General features: G+C 45.7%; 2 protein-coding genes across 2 annotated transcripts in view; one reads left to right on the forward strand and one right to left on the reverse strand.

Annotated features, from left to right (window-relative positions):
* Positions 1–18,309, forward strand: part of PHETA1 (PH domain containing endocytic trafficking adaptor 1) — a 396,663-nt gene that overhangs the window by 64,752 nt on the left and 313,602 nt on the right. The gene's annotated exons all lie outside the window — the stretch shown is intronic.
* Positions 1–18,309, reverse strand: part of CUX2 (cut like homeobox 2) — a 123,542-nt gene that overhangs the window by 47,757 nt on the left and 57,476 nt on the right. The gene's annotated exons all lie outside the window — the stretch shown is intronic.

Below are 18,309 nucleotides of genomic sequence, written 5' to 3' on the forward strand. Positions count from 1 at the left end.
ACATTCACGAGCTCATTTTCTTGCTCATAGGCTTTTCTTGTTCTGCCAGTTTGACTCCATGAGATGCATTTAAGATAGACATAGCTGGGGCTCAGCTCCACATCCATCTGCTCTGGGCTCTGAATTCCGAGCTCTGGCCTCAAGCTGTTTTGATGGTGGCTCTTGATGGTCAGTCCCTTTGGCTTAATCCTGGCCTCCCCTGCATATGAGCTCCTGGTACCCATGTGCTACCATCCCTTATCCTCCTCAAGGACATCCTGGGGCGGGTATCTCCCTTTGGACTGGAACAGCTTTATTCTCCCTGGCACTGATATACCTTTCTGTCTGGTGCCAACTTCCTAAACCAGCGGTTGCCAACCTTTTGGACCTCACCGACTACCAGTGGTCCGCAGACCACCGGTTGGCGACCGCTGTCCTAAACGATGAATCTGTCAGAGCATCTACTTCTCAATCACCCTCTTTCAGAGTTGGGCTTTTCTTATGAATCCCAATTAAGAAGGTGTTTGTTATTGAATTCCTTCCCTCTGGGAGCACTCTGTCTGGTGCACAGAGGGTGCTCAACACAAGTTGTTGAAAGAACAAATCCAAGTGGGTTGCACCCACTTGGGTCCTGTCTGACACCATTCTGGAGAAATGACTGGGGCCAATTCTGAGACAGTCCATTCACAGTGGCCAACTGAGGCACAGGCCTGGAGACAGCCACCTGGGTCCAAACCCAATAAGTTCTATCACTTACTATATGTGCAGCCTTTGACAGGCAGGACACTTAACTCCCTGTTCCTCTACTTCCCCAGGTGTAAAATGGGGATAATAATATGATAACCTTCCTTAAATGGCTGCAAGAGGATCAAATGATTTAACACAGGTAAAGTCCTGTGCAAGACTCCTGGCATGCATTAAGCTCCATAGATATGTCACCTCTTAGTATGAGCAACCCCTTCCTTCTTGCCTATTTTGGGGACAGGCTCTGCCCAGTGCTAGGTGGTAAGCCTCAGTTGTGTTCATCTCTGGTCTCCTATGGAGAGCACCTGAGCAGTGCACTTTGGGAAGAAGAATTAGAAAGCCATAGTGGCTCCTCTAAGGCAGTGGTCGGCAAACGGTGGTTCGGCAAACTGCACCTTGAGAGCCACATGCGGCTCTTCGGCCCCTTGAGTGTGGCTCTTCCACAAAATATCTGCTCTTCCACAAAATACCGACTTCTGTGCATGGGCCACGAAGTTTCAACTGCACTGTACGTGCGCGCCTGCACATGGTATTTTGTGGAAGAGCCACACTCAAGGGGCCAAAGAGCCGCATGTGGCTCGTGAACCGCGGTTTGCCAACCGCGGCTTTAAGGCTTTCAAAATGGCAGCCATAAGTCTCATGTGGCTACTGAGCACTTGAAATGTGATGAGTCCAAATGGAGATGTGCTGTGAGTACAAAATACACCCTGGATTTTAAAGACTTACTATGAACAAACAGAATTTACTATAGTTTATTGGCATTTTTTTATACTGATTACATGTTGAAATGATAACATTCTGGATATCATAGGTTAAATAAACCTATTTATTATTATTCATGTTACCTGTTTTCTTTAAAATATATTTTATTGATTTTTTACAGAGAGGAAGGGAATGAGATAGAGAGCTAGAAACATCGATGAGAGAGAAACATCGATCAGCTGCCTCCTGCACACCCCCCACTGGGGATGTACCTGCAACCAAGGTACATGCCCTTGGCCGGAATCGAACCTGGAACCCCCCAGTCCACAGGCCGACGTTCTATCCACCGAGCCAAACCGGTTAGGGCTCTTTCTTGTTCTTTTTTAAAAATATATTTTTATTGATTTCAGAGAGGAAGGAAGAGGGAGAGAGAGATAGAAACATTCATGATGAGAGAGAATCATGGATCGGCTGCCTCCTGCAAGTCCCCCACTTGGGATCGAGCCCACAACCCAGGCATGTGCCCTTGACTGGAATCAAACCTGGGACCTTTCAGTTCGCAGGCCAACGCTCTATCCACTGAGCCAAACTGGCTAGGGTTACCTGTTTTCTTTTACTTCCTAATAATGTAGGTAATGCAAAATATAAAAATATATTCGTGGATCTCACTGCATTTCTATTGGACAGCGCAGCTTGAAGGATTTACAAGATCCACATTGAATTCATTATTTAAGAGGGGTAGAGAGAAATGTATGGTGGATTTTGAGCGATTTTCAAAAAGTCAGTTACAAAAACTCCTTAAGCTCTCTTGTTATTGTGAGAACAGTCTCTGATCTTTTGCCTTCCAGAGTGAATGAGAGTACTCTCATTCGTTCAACAAACATTTCTTGAGCACCTGCTCTGTGCCAAGCACTATGGGCTGAGAACTCAGTAATGAAAGAGGCTGAATCAAGCCCCACCCATATTGGACTCCCACTGGGGAGACTGACATTATAGCAGATTCCCCAGATAATTAATTATAAGAGCTAAATGCTTCAAACAGGCCTTGAGTGTGTGCAAGTGGGGGAGGCTGACCCAGTTTGGTGGGTGGAACATCAGGAACTGTCTCTTCAAGAAGGGGAAGATGGTGGACAGAAAGAATGTTCTAGGATCCAGGCAAAGGGGAAATCACCAAGTGTGGGCAGATTTTTATTCTTGCTGACATGGACAGACACAGTTTCTGCTTTGGGGAATCACAATTAAGTGGGAGACACAGCTACGCCCAAGAGGAACCACAACATGGGAGGAGGTGATGCAAACACTGGGGCTCCTAGAATAATGTGAGGGGGCAAATAATTCAGGTTTTTTGGGGGGGGGCATTCCTGATGGGCCAATAAGAATAAGAATAACAATAAATATAATATTCATATGTGCCATATGCTCTTACTATTCATGATCATCTCTCTCCATAAACATACCAATCACTGAAGGTAGCTGCTGTCATTATCTCCATTGTACAGAAGAGAAAACCAAAGCTCAAGGAGGTTAAGTAACCTGCCAAAGATTACGCAGCTAGTAAATGGTAGAGCAAGAGTCACACAGGTCTGGAGGTTCAAATTACTGTTCTGAATCCAGACACTGGCCCCTTTCTCCTGGATAGAAAAAACCCTCCCAGCCAATAGGGACAGTCACTTGGACCCCCCTCTCCCCATGGATGCTGTTATCTATGGCTGAACCAGGTCAGGGGCTGCTGTGCTGCCCACCTGGAGCCCAAGGAAAGCCATGAGAAATTCATCTCCTGATCCCTGCATGGAGAATTATCAGAGCAGTCAGTGGAAAGTCTGAATGCTTCATTTTATAGTCATCACTCTGAGCATGTGTGGTGGCTGGGGTTTGGGGAAAGGCATTAGAATGTTCCATGGACTTCTAAAAAGGAACCCTGGGCGGAAGTGGGGGAAAGTGCTAGAAGATTTTTCTTTAATATTTCCCTGTCTCTGCTTACAGCACCGTCTATTTTTCATTCATGGCTCTTATCATTTTATAATGGTGTATTGTTTATATGTGACTGTCTTCTTATAGGTCTCCCTACTAGAGCTGTGCTGTCCATACAGTAGCCACTAGCACATGTGGCCACTGAGCACTTGAAATGTGACTATTTCAAATTCAGATGAGCTGTAAGTATAATATATGGAATTTATAAGTCTTGGAATGTAAAAAGGATTACATAATATCTCAATAAATTTTACAATGATTTTAAGTTGAAAATGATAATGTTTTGGACATATTGGGTTAAAATATATTGTTAAAATTAAATTCATCTGTTTCTCTATACTTTTAAAAATGCAGCTATTAGAAAATTTTAAATTACATGTGGCTTACTCTATATTTAAACTGGACAGTACTGGTGTAGAGCAAGAGTTGGCAAACTATGGCCCTTCCTCTGTTTGTATAAATAAAGTTTTATTGGAACACAGGGACAGCCATTCTTTTATGTATTGGCTGCTTTCATGCTACAATGGCTGAGTTCAATAGTTGTGACAGACATCCTGACTGCAAAGCTGAAAATATTTACTGCCTGGCCCTTTATAGAAAATGTTTGCTGATCCCTCATTTAGAGGTTCTCTAAATGGCTGGACAATATTTTCAAAAGCAGAGATCAGAAAACATCCTGACTGGCATCCAGTTTGAATTGGTTCAAGTTTAGAGCTTCCCATAATAAATATGAGTCCTGAAGACAGTAGCCATTTGGATGTCCTAACTTGTTCAGCCTTGTTTTAGAGTAATGTTTCCAGAAAGCCGGTTCTGATGGTTCACAGTCCAATCTAGTGCTAGGCCTAAATGTCATCAAGCATCACCTGGCCTCAGCTTGTTCATCCATCAGGTGGGAAGAAAAATTTCCATCTGCCTAAGAAGCTATTGGAGAGGAATGAGCTAACATGTGGCAAAGAGTCCCATGGAAGTTGGCAAAAAATTTTATAACAAATCAGATAATTCTTCCAACCATATAGGATGTCTTTTCCAAGGTCTGCAGCTCGAATGCCTTTCACTCATGTGCCCAGAACAGGTGAGCACTGCATAAATAAAAGGCCACGTGTTTCTACCATGCAGAAGGGTGGGAGAAAAGTATTCAGAATGACAGATTTGGTTTGTGACAGGCAGATCTCTGAAGGCCATCTGGGAAAGGAGGAGGAAGAAGTGGAGGAGGAGGTGGCGGCCAGCTACAGACACCAAGAAGGTCACCATCAGAAATAGCTTAGCGTTTGACGGAGCAAGTGGCATTTACACCACCTGCTGTGGTAGAAGGGGTGAAAATGTGTTTGGTTTCCCCCAAGTATGAAAATAACAGGTGCAGAACCAGGTAAGCCAGAGAAGAGGCAAAGCCTGTTCTAGCTGCCTGGCCTTTGTCTATCAGGTGGTTAAACCAGGTAAATGTGGGCTTCCATGATGACTGTCTGAGATAGCGGTGACATCTCCTGGGTACTGAGAACTGCTCCATGCTGAGACCTTTACAAGGAATGGTCAGAGCTTCTGGAAACAGAACCCTCATTCTGTGCTCAGTGCTGTATCTTTGGAATCTCCCCAAACAACTCTAAGACATGAGCACCATTACTGTCCCCATTCTACAGAGAAAGAAACTGAGGTTCAGGGAAACCAAGTCACTTGGCCAAGATGAAAGAACTAGTTAGTGGCAGAGGTGGATCTCAGCCCAGAATCCTCTAATTACAGGGCCCTGACTTGCAACCAGAAAACCCGTCGTCTCAAAATGTGTCACACAGCCCCACAGGCGTGAAAGAGGGAATCTTTGATCAAGGCTGCATGTGCTTTCTGAGTGGACATATACAAAATATATCAGCACACTGGACGTTTGGACAAGAGCTGCAGGAAAAAATCCCCTTCACCTTGGCTTAGCCCAGTGTCTTCCCAAATGCATTTGGCCACAGAACTTTTTTCTTCAGAAAATAAACCTGGAAATTTGTGTTCTGACGAACACACTTTGAGGACAAGCTTCCCTTTACCACGGGGTCCTGGGCTCTGGAGTGTGTGTGTGTGTGTGTGTGTGTGAGGCATGGTGGTTCTGGGAGATGGGGGATCTGATACAGCAGGATTCTGGAAGACACTAAAGACTGATGGGCAATTGAGAGGAGACGGGTGCTCAGAGGGTCTCAGAATCAGCAGCTCTGAGAAGGAGACAGAAAGAATGAGATCTGCAAGAAAAGGAATCAGCCCAGGATGGCAGGGGGCATCCTAACACCTTCAGAAGCCTGGATCTCCTTCTGGGGTGTATATATCTGGGCAACAAAGAGGGGCAAGAAAAATTAGGAGAGACAAAAGGAGGAACCTGGCATGGAGAGTAGGGGTAGGAGCGAGGGGGCATGGAAAGCAGAGGATTCAGACAACTCGGGGTTCATGGACACGGAGGAGAGCACAGAGAAGAAGGGGGTCATGGAGAATAAGGGAGGCACAGATATGGAGGGCAGCAGACTCGGGGACACACACTACAAGAGCAATCTACAACTAGCTGAAGATATTTCAGGCTATTTTGTTGAGAGGAATAGGGTGTATTCTGGGCTGTAAATATTCAAGAGGTGGGGGTGGGCCAGGAGTGGGGAGAGAGGGTGGAAATTTCAAGGAGACTCAGTCTTAGAAAATTCTAAATTCTCAGAATGGATTCTCATGTGAGGTACTGAGCTTCCCATCAGAAGAGGCATCCAAGTACATAACCAGTTATTTGTGAGGCTCTAAAGGTACTCAGGGAGACCTGCACATGGGGAGGTTTGGCCAGATTATCCAGAAGGCTCACATCTGATTCTAAGAATCTATGTGATAGGTTGCTTTTCCTTATAGTAGCATTCTGATTTTTCCTGATTTCATACCAGGTGAAATGGGATAACATTGACCTTGTTTGGCTGAGATGAGTATTATTATTATTAATAATATCAGTGACTGCCTGGCTGGCATGGCTCAGTGGTTGAGCGTTGACCTATGAACCAGGAGGCACGGTTCGATTCCTGGTCAGGGCACATGCCCAGATTGCAGGCTCAATCCCCAGTGTGGGGCATGCAGGAGGCAGCCAATCAATATTTCTCTCTCATCATTGATGTTTCTATCTCTCGCTCCCTCTCCTTTCCTCTCTAAAATTAATTTAAAAATATATTGCCCTGACCGGTTTGGCTCAGTGGATAGAGCGTCGGCCTGCGGACTGAGGGGTCCCGGGTTCGATTCTGGTCAAGGGCATGTACCTTGGTTGCGGGCACATCCCCAGCGGAGGGTGTGCAGGAGGCAGCTGATCGATGTTTCTCTCTCATCGATGTTTCTGACTCTCTATCCCTCTCCTTTCCTTTCTGTGGAAAATCAATAAAATATATTTAAAAAAATAAAAATAAAAATATATAAAAATAATAACAGTGACTACTAAGCTCTGACTCTGTCAGGCACTGTGCTAAGTGTTGGACATGTATTAACTCATTTAATCCTCACAACACTTTCAGGGGGTGGTTGTTACTGCAATTTAACAGATGAAGATACGAGGCAATGAAGGTACGAGGCGCAGAGGAAGAGGGAGTCAAGGAGACGCCATGGTTTGGGCATGAACAACTGGATTCTTGAGTAGCCACTGTTACGATTTCCCCCTCTATCAGAGTCCAGGACAGGACAGGTCAGGAGTGAGCACTAAATCAAAAGTGACTGGATTAACCACTTCCATAAGGAAGGCAGTTAAATGGCTATATGAACTAATCTTTCTGAACTACAAACTTTAGTAAAACCCCACGTCAAGAGGATGACAGAGTGACACCCTCCAACTGGCCCAAACTAAGCTGCAATCTTGGAGGCTCTGTGGAGGCCTCTTGCAAGCTCTCTGATGGAGTAGCTGAGGAACCCATGGTTAGTGGGGAGGGGACACAGCCCAGGATCTGCCCAGAGGTCTTGGGCACCTGTCTCCCTCCAGGAAGCTAATAGCAGGCTAGGAAAAGGAAAAGCTGGACCTGGAGTGAGCAGACCCAGGTCTGGATTTAGCTGGGGTTTCGCATCCCTGTTCACCATTGGGCAAGTCACACCTTCTTTCTGAACCTTAGTTTCCCCATCTGTAACGTGAAGTGCTGGGCTCGAGTCCCCTTCCAGCTCAGTTGTGCAATGATTCTAATTTCCCCAAGCAGACAGGCAGACAGACACACACCTCCTCACACATCATTCCCCACCCCACTGAGGTTTTAATCAAAGACAGTGCCAAGGTCTTTTTTTCCTGTGCTCATGCTCTCCCAGCAGACCCACCCAGGCTCAGACTGAGGGTGCGTCTGTTGGGAGACTGTGAGGCAGGGGAGAAAAACACCGTGCAATTTTATTCTAATATTTGTAATTATTCCCAGGCTGAAAATAAGGCACAGCACAAAGTGTTTTCAAATGTCGGCATTAATGAACACGTTTTATCCAACATAATACAGACCCCCAAATGCATTTGTCAGGTTCCCTGAGATCTTGTGAGCAGCACCCCACACTGGGCTGGCTTTCACGGCTTGGAAGCAGTGCAAAAATGAAATGTCCCACAAGTGCAGGCTGGCAGGCCTGCTATTAGCAACAGTATAATCATCAATTACGTCCAATCACAAACCACTGATTTTATAATTATCAAATGAAGTTCTAACTTCTCACCTCCGCTCAGTGGCAAATAACATCTCTCAGTTCAAAAAGGAAGTCTCCCCACCCCCCTCTTTTTCCCCTCTATTTTTCTTTTCCTCTTGCTTGCTCTCTTCTGGGAAAAAGAATTTCCAGGCCTCCATGTAAGACTGCATTTAAATTGCTTGTCACTCAAAACAAAGGCGAGCCACTCATTTGTAATTCACCAGCCACCTGAACAGACTGCCTGTTTTCCTTTAAGCATCCATGCACTGAAGCACAAAGATCATTTTTCTATTGTTAAAATTGTATAAGCCAGGGCTTTTTTTAGCAGCAAATACACAATTTCACTTTTCTTCTGAGGGCTCCCGGCATAAAAGGGAAAGGAGATTTTCTCTACTGCCTTACAAATAAATTTTGCCTTAAAAAAAAAATCAACTATGTGCTCATATAATGAGCTAAAACGCTATCAAGGCTGTAACATATGAGGGCAGGACAGAAGTTATGTGTCCTGTCCTGCCCAGGGTGTGGCCAGTGTATGAAACTGGATGATTAAGATGAATTCTCCTGGGTGGTGGAAGCATCCGTGTCTATCTCCCCCTTTTTGGGAGCTGCTGATACCATGACCACGGCTCCATGCTGACTGGCATTTGGCCGGCAGGCTTTGAGAGCAGGAACAACCCAGGAATGAGGGCCCCAGCTTGGAACTTGCTGTTCCAGCCAAAGGGGGCTCCTGCTGTGTGTCTGACTTTCTGGTTACCTCACTCCAGAGGGACAAGCCACAGGCGACTGCCATGGAGCCCTGCATGCAACCAACTTCCTGTGGCTCAGCCTCTGAAGGCCAGGCCCATTTTGACAACAGCTTGTTTTTTCTGAAAAATGGATCATATTCATACAGCTTCCAATTTTAATCTAAAGCTTTTTATAATGTGCAAAGACCTTTCACAGGAGTCAGTGCATCTGAGCCTCCACACATTCCGAGAGGGTGGCCCTGAGCAGGGAGGCAGGATCCTTGTTTGAGAGGCCCTGTGGGGCTGACACAGCAGCTCAAAGTGACATGGGAGAGGCCGAGGTAGGTTGTGAACGGGGTGTTTGGTCTCAGAGCCAGCCTTCGTGAAGCAGGGAATCTGGGGCTGGAATCTGTGTGATTCCCCATTGAAGTAGGAGAGTAGCTTCTATTTTGGGTAAATTAGAACAGACTCAGGTTCACCCCTAAAGTATCCCCTTCTTGTGTCTGAATATGCTGTGCTTTCCTAAATGGGAGAGTAAGGAATGGGGCTCCCACTAGCCCACCTGAAGTTCCTCATATGCCGCGGCCAGTTTTTTTCTTTGCAGAAGAACTCACAAAGGTTCCTGGTTTAAAACAACAGTGAAACCAATTATGAATGATACTGTGATGGTGGATACATGTTAAGCATTTGTCAAAACTCACAGAATGTATAATACAAGGAGTGACCCCTCATGTAAATGACAGGCTTTTGTTAATAACAATGTATCAATATTGGTTTAGCAACTCTAACAAATGTACCATAATGCAGGATTAATAGAGTGGTGGGGGGAAGGAAGAGGGAGTATATGGGGGCTCTATACTTTCTGATCAAATTGTCTCTAAATTTGATAGCTCTAATAATAGTCTACTAATTAAAAAAATACAGTAGTGAGCATGTAGAAAGCAGTTACTGTTTCAGGCACTGCTCTAAGCGTTTATCACATTAACTCATTGAATCCATACAACAGCCCTGTGAGATCAGTATCATTAGTTTCCCCATTTTACCAGTTGAGAAAAACAAGACATCAGAGAGGTGAAGTAATTTGCCCAAAGTTACACAGCAAGTGACTGAGCTAGTATTCACACCCTGGGCTCCAGAACATGTGCCCTTAGCCGTGAGAATAATGAGATTATTGCTAGGTTGTCACCAAAAACCTGTCTGTCCCCTTCCCAAGGAATACTGTCCTGTATGTGCATCCCATCTTGCTCACATGTCACATAGTGCGTTAGTCTGGGGTCATGAACGATGGGTCCAGGGCCAGATGCACCCCATGGACATATTTTCTTGGACCTTCTAGTGTTTTAAAAATATTTGAGCCATTAAAATTCATCAAGTTACATGCTTAAGATTTGCACATTTTCCCGTATGTAAATTTATACCTCCATAAAGCACTGTGAGCATGAAAATATGTGCATATATATTGAGCCAACATTTAAAAACCAGAAGAGATCCAAGTTGCTGGCTTCTCTTAGAAAATCATAGGATCTGGCCATTCTGAGCCCACATTCCACTGACACCCGCCTGGAGCCCAGTAGCAGCCTCCTGTTGAGACAGGTGGGGGTCGGCAGTTCACCCCAGGCTCCCCATGCACCTGCAGTTCAGGTGTGGGCCTGGCCTACACTGACACCCTTTTCCCCGGCTTTGTTTTCCCCACACTCTTCTTGAGTCCTATCAGCCCCCTACACTTTCCTTCCTTCAAGTAGTGATTTCATGGGCTGGATGAAAACGAGGAGTGATGAGAGGGTGTCTTGAACTGGTCTTACTTCCTGCTTCCAGGCCCCACGTGGCTGGCAAACTGCATTTCCAAACTGCAACAAGATCTCCATGTGAGCCCTCCACCCAAAATACAGATCGGTTAGACCCTACAAACGCAATCCATCTGGGCTTGGAGAAAAGGAGCCATTTAGAGCATCTGGATAATTCTGTATCAACCTGGGTGATGAGAAACTTGTAGGCAAAGCTGAGAAAGACCCAGCAGGGCTTGGTGTTCTGATGGGAGTGGGGGAGCAAGGAAGATGCGTCCTGGAGGAAAGGGGTGAGTCGGTGAGGGCAAGAGGAGACCACAGGAACACATGCAGCTGGAGATTCAAGGAAGGGCTCGAAAGCACCAGGGTTTTGGAGTCAGGTCTGAGTGTCTGAGGTCTGAAATCTGCACCCCTGGCTGTGTGACTTTGGGTAAGTTACTGAGCCTTCAAACCCTCAGCTTTCTCACTTGTAAAATGGGTTCAATGAAGACCTACTGAAGAATCAAATCAGAGGGTGAAGCAGCTGGCATAGTGTCTACCTGGCCAGCACTTCATGGATGTGCATGGGGAGAATGAATGAATATCCCTTCCTTGACCATTCTATGCCTCAGTTTTTCCATCTAGAGTGTAGGGACACCAAGACCCAACTTGGGTGTCAGACACTAATAATTAAAAGATATGCTTTGTTCACTGTTAAGTATGACATGAGGTTGGACAAGCCACAAAAGATTTTTGTGCAAAGGGTTCTATGAGTGTTAGAAGTCAGTGTTATCCAAGGAGGATGTGAGCAGTAAAAGCCACTGGACTACGAGCGTGGAGTGTGGGCAGAAAATTAGTGATGCCAAGAATCATCCCATTCTGGCCCAGAAACAAGCACCCCCTGAAACACAGGGCAGTCCAGGGGTTTGTGGGCTAGGCCCAAACGACACCTGCTGCTCCCTGAGCTGGTTAGGTGGCTCTGAGCTGGCGTCTGAGCTCTTGCTGCCCCATGTTCTATAGACCACGTGCTGTGGTGCCCTTTCCCCTGGAGGGAGGGCTGCAGGGGTCCCAGGTGGCTGCAGTCTCCCATCTTGAGGCACCCCCTAAGTTCTCCAAAATGCCAGCCCAGAAGAGTAAAGTTAAAAGAGCATGCGTGCCCTTTATGGAGAGGCGGCCACCCAAATGTCATGCAAGCACCATCATGCCCAGGCTTTTAAATATAGCAGTGTTCTTTCTGGATATCTCTGTGGAGTGAGGCTCGAGACAGCCCCATGAGGGCCTTAGCCAGACACTCGAGGCATCACCCTACCTCTAACTTCCCAGCTGTGATTATCGGCTACGGGCTCAGCTTCCTGAGTTGGGCTCCAGGGCCAAGGCACCTGGTTTCCCTTCCCAGTCCCCCCACTTCTTTGTGGTCCTGGGCAGCCACTGGCCTTCTCTGAGCCTTTGTTTCCACATCTGAGGACTATAATGAAGATGAAAAGTGAAATGATAAAGATTAAAAATGATATGCATAGAAAATGCTTAGCACACAGCCTGGCAAACAGACATTTAATAGATGTTGATTTTACTGTTACTAATAGTTATCACCTTCAATGTGCAAAGCACTGTGCTGAGATGAATAAACCATGCCGAGGTTTGCTGGTTCAATCCCTGGTCAGAGCACATACAAGAAGCATCCAATGAATGCATAAATAAGTGGAACAACCAGTCGATGTTTCTCTTTCCGCCTTCCCCTCTCTCTAAAATCAATCAATAAAAAACAAGAAAGAAAGAGAGAGAGAGAGAGAGAGAGAGAGAGAGAGAGAGACAGAGACACCAAGGAAAAGGGCAGAAGGCAAGCAGCATTTGAGGAGGGATAATGAAAGAGTGGTTTATCATGCAGGGTACAGGCTAGAGGGAGGCTTCAAGGAGGAGGTGGCACTGGCTCTCAAAGGATGAGAAGGTGGTTGATGACAGAGGAGGGAGCGAGGGTGGTGTGTGCCAAGGTGGGAGTGAGAAAAGGCCTGGTGTAATCAGACAACACTCACTGTCCCTCCCTCTACATCCAGGGTTGCAAATGTTGGGCCTATGGTCCAAGTCCTCACATGCACTTCGTTGTTTTTTAGGTTAAAAAATGTTCATTTTTGAGCCAACATTTAAAAATCAGATTTTACATAAAAATTGAGCTTTCCAGCCTGTCAAAAGTACTGGAAAATGTGGACACAGTGGGCTCACATCCCTGCATAACAATAGCATCAACAACCAAACTAACAGCAAATACTGAGTATTAAAGTATGCCAGGCACTGTTCTAAGTGTTTCACACACTAAGTCTAAAAATCCTCATAAAAACCCTATAATGTGGGTGCAGTGATGTGGTAATGGTTTATCTGGTGAAAAAGAAAAGGCCTTGATTTTTTTGTTTACCAATTTCTGTGGCATCTATGGTGGATTTTAATCTACTAATTGTCACTAACCATGAAGTTTGATACATGAGGCTCTTTAGCACATGAGCAGTAGGTGCAGTTATTATCTCTACTTCCCAGATGAGGAAACAGAAGTACAGAGAGGTTAACAGATTTGCTGAAGGTCACAAAGCTAGGAGTGGGCAGAGCAGGGATTTGGCGACAGGCAGCCTGACTTTGAAGACTGTGCTTTCAGCCCACACAATATGCTGCAAGACCAGACTGCCATAGTCTTCCCTAGCCGTGTGGAGGCCACTCCTCAGGTGGCACACAAAGCCCCAGTATGCCTCAGTCCTCCACTCATCTCTGTTGCCTCATCTGTGTCTGTGCTGCTCATTCAGCTGACCTGCAGGGCCCCTGTGGGCAACTAAGCTTGCATCCCTGCTTTGGGGTATGAAATGTCACCCTGGCCTCCAACTTTACCCCCTATTTCTGGGAACCCCGCCAGGTACCTGGACACAGAGGTATAGGGTGGTGGAGAACCAGCTTCTTTTCCTCTATCCCAATGCCATCCCTTAGCACCTGGCACAAAATGTCAGCAAACCTTTTAGTTTAAATGTTCCCTGCTTCCCACCTCCCCCTATTCTCTCTTCGCCAGGAATACTAACTGCATCAATTTAATGAAAGCAATTTTTCTGTTCCCCTCTTCTCTTCCTGCCACCTCCTAAAACAACACTTGGAAACATGATTCATAGGGGAGAAAGGATCAAAACCAGCTCACCTTAGACTGAAATGGAAATGCTGCCGCATCTCCTATGCTCTGGTGGGGGAATGCACTTCTATTTTCCAAGGAAGGGGGCTTGTGTGGGGAAGCCCATTTTCTTGGCTGTTTCTCAGAGACAGGCAGCCCTTGTGAAGTCCCCACAACCCACATTCTCCCAGCTGAGAGCCCGGGATGGCAGCACATGAGGGAGAGGCATATGTTTGGTAAGAAACGTGGAAATAGTCAAGTGTGAATAGATTCATATAAGTAATTTAATTACCTGCACAGTTATGAAATCTCTTGGTTTCTGCTTCCATTATTAATGATGAATGTTAACTATCAGAGGACACTGGCTGAGGTTTCCTGACAGGCTGGGGCTGGGGGTCTAGGTGTCCCCAGGCTGCCATACCTGGTTTCTTACTGATCAGGCTGATCCCTGCTCCCAGCTGACCCTCACCCCACCTTGGAATTGACTGAGAGGTACATTATATACCTTGTCATAGACGTGCCCAGCACCACCTTTGAGTGACTTGTCAAAAACATTGAACCTGCATGTGATCAAGACTCTAGATCCAACTGCCAGTGCCTAGGAAATACAAGAGACAGAGGAGCAAGGTGAACCATGCCACGGGGATGCAATCAGCAAAATCTCAGCTGGAGGTGAGGTGACTTGCCCCAGATCGCAGAGCTAGCAGTGAAGCTGGGATTTGACCCCGAGCTCAGGAGCACAGCACACTCCTGAGACTGCATGAGATGCTGAAAAAGTGCAGCTGGGCTTCCGAGAGGGTGAGACAAGGAACCAGAACAGCCCAGAAGCAAGGAGGGCACTTCCACCACAAAGGGGGGAAGTCTCTCCTCTACCCTCTCTCTAGTTAGGCTTTCTCGGTGCTTCCCCAACCAGTGCTAAATTCAAATTCCTGGGATAACGAGTACATTGGCTTATATTGAGACCAGTGTCAGCCCCTGGTGCAGTCAGCTGTAATTAGGGCAAAGTCTTCAGAAAAAAATGGCCCAGTTATTTCCACATTAAAAAACAAACAAACAAACAAACAAACAAACAGAAAATGGGTTCGGAGAGGGAGCTTACAGATTAGAAATAGTAGTAGAAGTAGCGTGACTAATTTGTCCCAGATTGCCTGGGACTTTCCTGGTTTTAGCCCAGAAAGTTTTGTACCTCAAGACCTTCCCAGCTTTATAACCCAAACTTCTCCATCTGGTATCCCTCAGCCCAGGGCCAACCAGGACAGCTGGTTGTCCTACTTAAGGGGCACATCCACCAGTCCCAATGTGTGGACCTATGTGAGTCCTGATATAGACCAAGAAACAATTTTTTAAAAATGAGGAGCCATTTTTTAAATGGGGACACTGAAGCATTGCTGGTGTGTGTGTGTGTGTGTGTGTGTGTGTGTGTATCCTATATAATAAAAGCCTAATATGCTAAGTGTCCGACCATTCGACCGTTTGGCCCAGGGGTGGGCAAACTTTCTGACTCAAGGGCCACAATGGGTTCTTAAACTGGACCGAGGGCCGGAACAAAAGCATGAATGGAGTGTTTGTGTGAACTAATATAAATTCAAAGTAAACATCATTACATAAAAGGGTATGGTCTCTTTTTTTTTTAGTTTTATTCATTTCAAACGGGCCGGGCCGGCCCGCGGGCCGTAGTTTGCCCACGGCTGGTTTGGCCAGTCGCTATGACATGCACTGACCACCAGGGGGCAGATGCTCAATGCAGGAGCTGCTGAGCTGCGGTGACTTGGCAGCTGCAGTTCTCAGATGATGCACCCAGAACCAGAGAGGAGGGAGCCCGATTCTGGGGCATGTCACCTGAGAACTGCCCTCTCGCAATCCGGGACCCCTTGGGGGATATCGGAGAGCCAGTTTTGGCCTGATCTCCGCAGGCCAGGTCAAGGGACCCCACTGGTGCATGAATCCGTGCACTGGGCCTCTAGTTTCAATATATTAAGAAATTACTGTTAAAAAAATGTAACTATGTGTGGTATGAATGGTAACTAGACTTACTGTGGTGATCATTTTGCAATATATGCAAATATCAAATCATTATGTTGTACATCTGAAACTAATATAATGCTTTATGTCAATTATATCTCAATTTAAAGAAAACTACTATTAAAAACTTTTTAGGTAAGATCATATTGTGCTTATATTTAAAAAGAGATTTCTTATTTTTTAGAGCTATGAATTAAAATATTTACAGTTGAACAAATACAATGTCTTGGATTTGCTTCAAAGTAATCCAGGAGTGCTGGAGGGAAATGGTTATGAGTGAATAGTTGTTGAAACTGGGTCCATGGGGCTCATTATTTTATTCTCTTTACTTCTGTGTGTTTGAGTTTTCCCACAATAAAGGGTAAAAGAAAGGAAGGAAAGAAAGAAGAAAGGAAGGCAAGGAGAGAGAAGGAGAGAGAGGGGAAGAAAGAAAAAAAATGATTGCAGGAAGATATAAATTCTCTGAGTCAAATTTGACCACCTGAAATTTATAAGTCTAATCTAAAACACGGATCATCAAACTTTTCTGTAAAGGGCCAGAGAGTAAATATTTTCCACTTTGTGGGCCATACGGTCTCTATCACAACCAGTCAACTCTGCCCTAATAGTGTGAAAGCAGCCATAGATAATATCTCTCTATATAAAAGGCTAAGTGACCGACCGGCCGTCCATCCAGTATATATGATGCGCACTAGCAATTTAAAAAGAAACGTTGGCTTGCGCATGCGCGATATATATAAAGCTCTCGCTGGCACCAATTGCACGCCTGTGTTTCGATATGTCACTGTTGATTGTGAATTTAGTTGACACTTCTATATAAAGGGTGAATAGTGATATTAAAATATTTCTTCTACACTGGGCCACTAGTGTAAATGAAAGGGCATGGCTGTATGCCAATAAAACTTTATTTACAAAACAGGCAGCTAGCTGGATTTGGCTCATGGGCCATAATTTGCCAATCCCTGGTCTAGAAGAATACCACTGGATTCAGCAACACCACTTCCTTGCTCTTGTGATCTTAGGAAAATCCAAGTCATAGTTTCCTCCTCAGTGAAGCAGGGATGATAACAGTAACTACAGCAAGCCAGGATTAAACAAGATAATGAATTAAGCTGGCTCCATGACGAAGTGAGCAGGTCCTCAACAAACAATAGACTGTTATTGATGTGTCATACCCGCTAGAATGTTTGTTCACTGCTTACAATAGCACCTGGCATGCAGAAGCTCAACAAATATTGGTTAGAATGATGAATGATTATATCTGTCCCCATAAAGCAAAGAAAGTATAGATGAGAGAACATGGTCTTCTTACTACTTTTCAAAATGTCAGGGTCTCCCCACCTTCTACCTTGAAAAAAGAAGATTTAGAACAGAGACACCTAAATCCTACTTGTCCTACTTCACACTATACGGAGTTAGCTCCTGAGAACTCCCTAAGAAATTGTGCAGCTGAGTTTGCTAAAGCATCAGAAACCCTTTACTCTAATGGGTGGTCCAGGGAAGTTGGCCATTCCAATCTCTGGTGACCAAAGCCACAATAGTAGTAGACTGCTCCACCTACCCCCCTCAAAGGCCTGGTCAGAGACTGGAACATGGGTTGGAAGTGCCATGGAGGAGCTGACCCAATGTGGGAAGTCTTCATCTAGTCTTGGCCAACATCCTGTTTGGATTGGCCAACATCCTGTCCGTGGCTGACTACATCTGGGGCCGACATTGGTCTTGAGCTAGGCCAATGTCTTTGAATTTGAGACAGGCTGATTTTTATGTGACTGGGTTATCAGCTTCAGTGACTGTAGGGTAAACCTGGGGGTTGAGATAGCCATAATGGGGGGCCACCTTCCATTTATCATGTGTGAAAAAGTTGGCCTAGAGAGAGGGGACTTCTCTTCTTGCAGGGAAAGTGACGTCCTTGCTTCTGGGCAGTTCTGGTTCTTTGTCCCCCTTTGGGAAGCCCACCTGCACTTTCTTTGGCCTTTTATGAGGTCTCAGAAGGGTGCTGTGCTTATGAGCTTGGATTCAAATCCCAGCTCCACCACTAGGTGTAGAACCCTGGGCAAGTCACCTTACCTTGAAGGGCCCCAGTTTCTTCATCTGTAAAATGGGGACAATACCAAAACTGCCCTCATGGAACTGCTATGACAATTAAGTGACACAACTGTGCACCTGGCTTACAATAGATGTTCCACAAATGCTAATCTATATATATAAAAGGCTAATATGCTAAGTGTCTGACCGTCCAACCAGTTGCTATGATGCACAATGACCACCAGGGGGCAGACGCTCAACACAGGAGCTGCTGTGATGCACACTGGCACCATGGACCTGGTGCCCATAAAGCAACACTCGGTTTCCCCCAAGTGGGACACAGGCCTTGCCACCATCCTGGAGTGACAGCCCACCAAATCACAGCTGACGCTGCCAAGACCCCATGGCGCAAAATGCAGCCTACAGCCCAGCCCAGCCCAGAAATGGTTGCTGTGGGTGCCGGGTAATGATGTCATGTAGCAACGCCTGGCTTCCTCTCCCTAGCGACGACTAGCCTGTTTGCAGTGTCTTCAAGCCCAGGAACACGACTTGCTTTATAGCCAGGTGCAAACATTTCACACTTTAACCAAATGTCTGTGAAGCGTTTTCCTGTGCC

Source organism: Myotis daubentonii, chromosome 19, assembly GCF_963259705.1.
Source record: "Myotis daubentonii chromosome 19, mMyoDau2.1, whole genome shotgun sequence".
NCBI classification, from domain to species: domain Eukaryota; kingdom Metazoa; phylum Chordata; class Mammalia; order Chiroptera; family Vespertilionidae; genus Myotis; species Myotis daubentonii.